Below are 6,749 nucleotides of genomic sequence, written 5' to 3' on the forward strand. Positions count from 1 at the left end.
AAAAGTTACTATTTGGGGTTTGGACAGTGTCAAAGACAATATTTTAGATGTGTCCCTAGGCATTAATATATGTGATGGCTGCTGAGTCATAATACATTCTTGATATGTCTTGTGACCTCCCAGTAGGATTCTCCATTCCTAAATCAAATCCAAGTAGAATGCTTCCTCAGCATGACAAGGAAATGGACCTTCTCATGGTTCTCGGGGAACTGTTCAGGGACTTTAATTTTAATTTCATTACCTGCCTTCCTTTTAAAAGCAAGCTCTGGCTGCATGCAGGTTCCTGGTAGATAACGTGTAAGCCTGTGTGAAAATGCTTCCAAGGTAGTAAGAGGTTTCAAAAAGCAAATATATATGATGAATATATACAAAACTTAAGTAAGTTTGCATGTGCTCTCTTTCAACAGGGCACCTTGTCAGAGGGCTTGTAGGTGCCTGTGTTACTTTTGACCTGAACTGCGTGCAATCAGCTGGGTACATCCATGTCATCTGGAAGAAAGACAGCCAGCGAGTGGCCAAGATAAGACAGGCAGCAAGTGCCCCTGTGATCTACTGCAAAAGAGCCCATGTGTTCCCCAACGGCAGCTTGAGCCGTTGCCCCATGCAATGGGGGGATGAGGGAGAGTATGTGGCAGACGTATTTGATCAGGATGGTGTGCATTTGCATCAGGAAACTTTTAACCTGGAACTGAACAGTAAGTCTGAGTATGCTATGCATGTCTGATGTATTTTCAGTAGGTGCCCTTGCACTGTTTGCATACCTCGTCTTGTCTTTGGGGTCTTTTCCCAAATGGTATTTTGTAGAGGAATGAAATATCCAGAGACACATTCCCACATTTCTTCCCTTCCATTCTGAGTGTAGTTGTGTTGTAGGACATAAGTCTAGAAGCGTAGTTTGGCTGGGGGTGGCAGAGCAAGGAGATGCACTCATTTGTATAGCAAATCCTGAAAACACTTAGATGGTGTATGCTACTCTGGCAGGTTTCCTTTTCCAGGGCCTGTGTTCAGAAGGTTTCTGGCTTCTGAATTCCAACAAGATCGTGAGCCAAGAGTGATCTGTTTTCCCCTGGGCCAGGCCGTGCTTATGGTTTACTTGCCAGCACACGGAGAAAATACAAGTATAGGAAAACCCAGTAAAACTCAGAACTGGGAGAAAGTCCTATCAGGGTTCAGACTCCTGTGGTTTGCCTAATGTTTGAATCCAACTCAAATTGCCCTTTGTAACAAGAACCCAGGCCTCAATCCACCCTTGTCTCTCCTGTGTCATGTAATTGTTTGCATAGGTGGGAGAGGGTCTCTATATGTGCAGGTTAATGTCTGGGATGACTGCTCGGGGCAATCGTGTTCTTGAGGGTGGTTCTCGTGTTGCTAAAGCAGTCTTTTAGAAGTTAATTTTGGGAAGTCCAGTGCATTTCAAGCCTTCTACAAAGTGCAATGATCTGCAAGAAGAGCTGGCTCTTGGCTGTGATATAAAACCAAACACTGAACAGAGAGGCGTGAGCAGTTCCATGTCCAGTTTTTTGAAGGAGTGCTCTAGCTCCAAATCTGTGTGTGTCCTTCCTCAAGTTGCCTTTGCTCTTTTTAGCACACACAACGCCCTTCGTTTTCCATCCTTATCTCTTGTTGGGAGGAGGATGGGAGTGGGGGTGGTTTGAGGGTGCATGTGGGGTGCAATTTCAAGCTGACATAGAGCAATTTACTCGCAGGTACAGGGTTAGCTCCTGTGATACCAGTGGCCCTTTACCCATGCAGACCCAGAGGTCTGAGGTGTGAGGTAAGTGGTGCCCACCTGCCCAAGAGGTTTTGCAGCTCACCGTAAGCTCTGTGCTCCTGCTGCAACATTCTGGGGGTGGTATTTTTACCACTACCTGAGGTATGTATGTGAGCCGCAGTAAGAGCAGAGACCATAATGGAGATGCAAAGTGTGAAAGGGGCTGCCCTCAATTTACACGAGTCTTGTGCAGAAGGCACCAATGAATGTTTTAAGGCTGGGTAGAGTCCCGTTAACCTATAGCTTACCCATCCCTGGGCCCACCTTGTTGTAGTGAGGAAAATCTGTGTAAGCACAAGAAACATTATTAAAATGGAAAAAAAGCTATCTTATCACAAGTTAAGATATTAAAGCACTCTTACAGTGAATCTGTCTGTATTGATTTCAGGCCGATATTTCAAATAACTGTAGCAAAGGAAGAACACTTCCAATTAACAAGAGATACAAGGAATATTCCTGCTTATTGTCACTCTCTGTGGAATATAAAATATCCCAATAATGAGCAGATATGTTTTTCTCCCCTCAGAAGTGGAAACATTGAAAGAAATCACAGGACTTACGGAAGGATCCGTGTTCTTGAATCTAACAGAGACAAAGCTGAAACACTTCTTCCAGGTAGTCTGGAAAAAAGAAAACACAGAAATTGCTTGGACAAATGGTTCTTGGTTTTGGTACCATGAGGAATATGTTAACAGGTCTGAGATTGTGTCTAATTACAGTCTCAGACTAAACAGGATTCAGGAACGTGACTGTGGCAGATATTCTATAGAAGTGAATGACAGAGATGGGAGAACTGTATACGAAGGCATCACTAATGTGAAAGTTGGTGAGTATCACTTAAAAATGCTGTCTCTCAGTTAAGCAAAGGTGTTTGGTTTTTTTTAAAATCCAGATTCAATACACAAACCCAGATGGATTATGTAAGAGACTGCCCCAAATGTGCTAGCAATTAGCTAATTAACAGATGGATGAAACAAAGGCTAGCTAGGATAAGCCTTGTTGGGTAAAGCTGGGTGTTCTTTGCCAGTATGACTGCTCCAGCCAAAGACCTAGACTGGCAGAAAGTGTCATTTTGTTTCTAGTTTGCTACTCCAGTATAGTTTGAAAATACTATGAGCTGTGATAGAAAAATGACTTATTTAGCCAGTAAATGCCATATCCTTTGTTCAGATGATTGCTGGCTTAAATGTATCAGAAGAACTTTCTGGTGAATTTGAGTTTGAGACTATCCCCCAAATTGGAAAAAGATCCACTTTCACATCTGCAAGGGTTACCATGGTGGGGAAACTGGAAAACTTTTAATTAAATGCTGCCTACAATTCTAGTTTTGTTCTAAATTTCACAGTGTAAGAGGTATAACTAGTGTGGTTACATCGATACTACTTTTTGGTTTAGGCTAAAATTAGCCTTCTTACTGGGCAAGGGACACATCTGAGAGAGAAAAACAATTATTGTAAAAAAAAAAAAAAATTCACATTTCCTGCTTGCCTCTTCTCCTTCCTTTAATGCCAACACTCTTGTTTTCATGGGCCAGTGCAGCTCTGGGCAGTGACATCTTAGCTTCCCAATGAAATGGCATGAGTGCTGCTTCAGTGCTGCATGTGCTTCCCTGGAACACAAGGCTGAAGTACTGTTTGGATTTTTCTGTGATACAGAAACCCAACCAGAGTGATACAAAGAGACTTACAAGTATACCTGAGTATCACGCAGTGATACTAAAATGCCTAGTGTGTGAATATATCTCACTAGCTATTCTTATCATACCTTACAGATTTCTCAGTTGGTGGTGTGAGGCAGAAAGAACAGCCAGTGAGCCAGGCTGTTGGCTGAGGTCTGTCCCCATGTCATGGGTTACAGGCTCCCATATATGCTTTGTGAAAAGAGGCCCTTTGGTTGTAAAATCCTTAGAGAAAATAGAGAAGGTAGCCTTTAATTTTAGAAGTCAGCTTTCTGACAATAATGTACTTACAGGATGATACATAAATAATTAAGATCAATAAAGCTAACATAATACAGCAGGATGAAGGTACAATAAGTGTTTTTTACAACTGCATTTTCCTTGTAGAGCAAAAGGAGACATTCAGAAGAAATCCTGTTCGTGCACTGTTCTATATTCTCACAGTATCACTAGGAGTTGTAATTATTACTGTCTTGGTTGCGCTGATATGGCATTTTCAGAAGCACAAAGGCAGGTCAGGTAAGATATCCTATTCAACGCTTTAGAATACAGAAACCCTTTTTAAATAGCCATTCATGTGTAGATCCAGTTCCCTGCATTTCAGGGAGTATCTGACAGTGCAGTTTCTACTATGAGTTAGGTTAAGACTGGCAGGCTGCAGCTTTAAGCTGCTGTCAGTGCTGGTGACGGCACATGGCTCTGCAGGGACTGACTGCCTGAGGCTTTTCCACATTGATGGAAGGACTTGCAGCCCTGCCTGCTGCCAAGGTCCTGTGCTGGGAGTGTCTGAGCTGGTCCTGTGTGTCTGCAGGGTGGACTTGTGGCAAGGCCTTAGGAGGTCCTAGCAGCTGCTGTTTTCCTGTTGTTTTTGTGGTCTGCTGAGAGGTGGTTTTGTTGTTTGAAGGTGGGATGTTGGCTGGTAAAATGGGGCCTCATATTTCTGCCTGGTGGGGCTCCTCTGGGTTCGGTCACTTTTGGGAGCACAGCGCTGGTGAGTGCTGGCAGTGGTGGGACACCCATGTTTACCTCTGAGTCAGTGACCCGAGCCTGAATGTGATGTGACCTCCCCAAGCCCAGACACCATGTCACCATTGGAGCTGTGCAGGTGAGCATTTGTTAACTGGGCTCAACCATGGCAGTGTTGCGCAGTATGCATGAAGCTGTGCTGCTGCTTGGGAGCTCCCCGTTAGCTCCGAGGCCTGTGTGAGGTTTTAATACAAATTGAAGATGATCTGGTTTGTCAGTTTTAAATAGCTCACACCCAAATGGGGGCAAGATGGGAATGAGAATCACGGGTCCCTGCAGCAATGCATAAGGTGAGGAGAGAGTGGTCTGTGTGGCCCAGAGGGTGGAAGATGGTGGCCTTCTCTAACAAGAAGCTGTTATTGCCTGGAGGCGCTTTGCAGTTCAAACGCAAAGTTGGTCCAGCACATAGCTAATGCAGACAAAAGGTAGTTTGGTAGGAAGGAGTGGGTAGTGATTTGAAAGGCTTTAAGCTAAACAGAGGAGAGGACTGGGGGCAGAAAGGTCAGAGAGAAAAGACAACTGCAGGGAGGGTGCATTCTTGGGGTGTGTGTGCATGAAGAGACTGAAAAATACAAGATCAGTGGGTAGAATATTCTCCACGGTTCAGAGTGGTGAGCTTAAGTCAGAGCCATTATCTTCAGTTATGGGCTCCTGAGCCTTACTTTCCTTTAATAAGGGATGAGCTATAGGGAATTGGGTGATATGCTGGCTATGAATTCTTCCACCTCTTCCTGCAAAGGTTTCAAGTGTATTTGTCTGCTTTTTACTTGACTTGGCTGAAGTTTGGATCACGGTACCAAGCATTCAACATGCAAGTTTGATCCTTAGAGATGAGAGAGACAATCCTGAGGAACGTGAAGAAAGGGATGAAAACAGTCCTTGTTCATATGAGTATCCATCACTGTGTGGCTTCCTATCGGTCACAGAGAGGTAGCCAAGAGTGTGATTTGTCTGAGTGTGGTTTAGTGAGGCCCAATTGTCTTATTTAAACTGAATATTGTAATCAGGGGGATCTTTTTCTAGCACAGAAATATCTGAAATTTGACAGATCCAAATTACTCAAAGTATTCAGAGCTGCTGACAGCATTAATACCAGGGTAGTCACATGTGCACTGGACTAGGACTATCTAGATAATAAGTCTTCTCCAGTCTCAGGTCCTTCCTACCCTAGCGGGCTGTGTCCTCTTCAGCTGTGTGCAGAGACTTACAGTTCCTGTTAGCTGCTCACTGCCTGGGGATGGCTGGTGCTTTCCCTTCTTCCAATTGCCCTGCACATTTGTTAGGCATTGCACTTTCTGGGCAGAGGGGGTTGCTCAGACTGTGCAGGGCAGACAGTATCTCTCCTGTATGAACTGCAGTGATGCTTCTGTCCTGCTGTCCTCCCTCATGCTCTCTTCCCCTTTGTGATCCTTGCACAGTTCCTCCCACTTGGTAGGAGGAACTTCCACCCTAGCTCAGAGCCAGGCTGTTGCGTAGTGTTTGGCACATGTGGCTCATCAGCTGGGAGGCCCTGTCCCCTCGACACCGAGATGTGATCTGCAGGGAGCAAAAGGAGCAGACCCTGCTGTCACCCCTAAGGTGGGTGTGTGAGGAGTCCAATGGCTTCTCTTGTGGACAGAAGAGATGCCTGCACTTGAGTGCTGAGCACTGCAACACTAGAGGTATCACGTGTGAACTGGGTGGTTCAGGGGATAGATCTATCTTCTCGGGCTCCTTTCCTGCTATGTTTTGTAGTTATAGGAAGTGATGGAGGTAGTAGGTAAAGTGGAGTGAAACTCAAATGTTCTACTTGAGAGGCATGGCAGAGACTTAGGTTTGAATTTACATTTTTTTCTGAGTTTTCAGTAAATATACAAATCTAATAATTTTAGAAACTTGGCTTCAGCTGTGAAACATAGACATTTCTGTTTGCTTTCTGCTTTAAGCAAGATATTTCCTCATGGAGGATGCTGCTCAGCCCAGTTCCCTGTAATTACTTATGGAGCATCCTGTAGCTAGTTCCTACCCTCATGTGAGTTCCCAGACTAGTTACTTTCCTGCCAGCACTGGATTCATCAACCAATGCCTGAGAAAAACATGTTGAACTACTATGGGAACACTTCGCAGAGGGAGTTGTAATGATGTTCAGGTGAAAATGCTGTAACTGTAGGCGCTGGTCACAAACCATCTGTGCTGGCGTGTTTGCCAAAGCCATTTTGCCTGTCTGAACTCTGAACCTTGAGCTAGTGTTTCTTTTTTATACCATGAAAACCTCCATTCCTGTCCCAGAAGTAG

The sequence above is a fragment of the Pygoscelis adeliae genome, unplaced genomic scaffold (assembly GCF_000699105.1).
Source record: "Pygoscelis adeliae isolate BGI_AS28 unplaced genomic scaffold, ASM69910v1 Scaffold124, whole genome shotgun sequence".
NCBI classification, from domain to species: Eukaryota; Metazoa; Chordata; class Aves; order Sphenisciformes; family Spheniscidae; genus Pygoscelis; species Pygoscelis adeliae.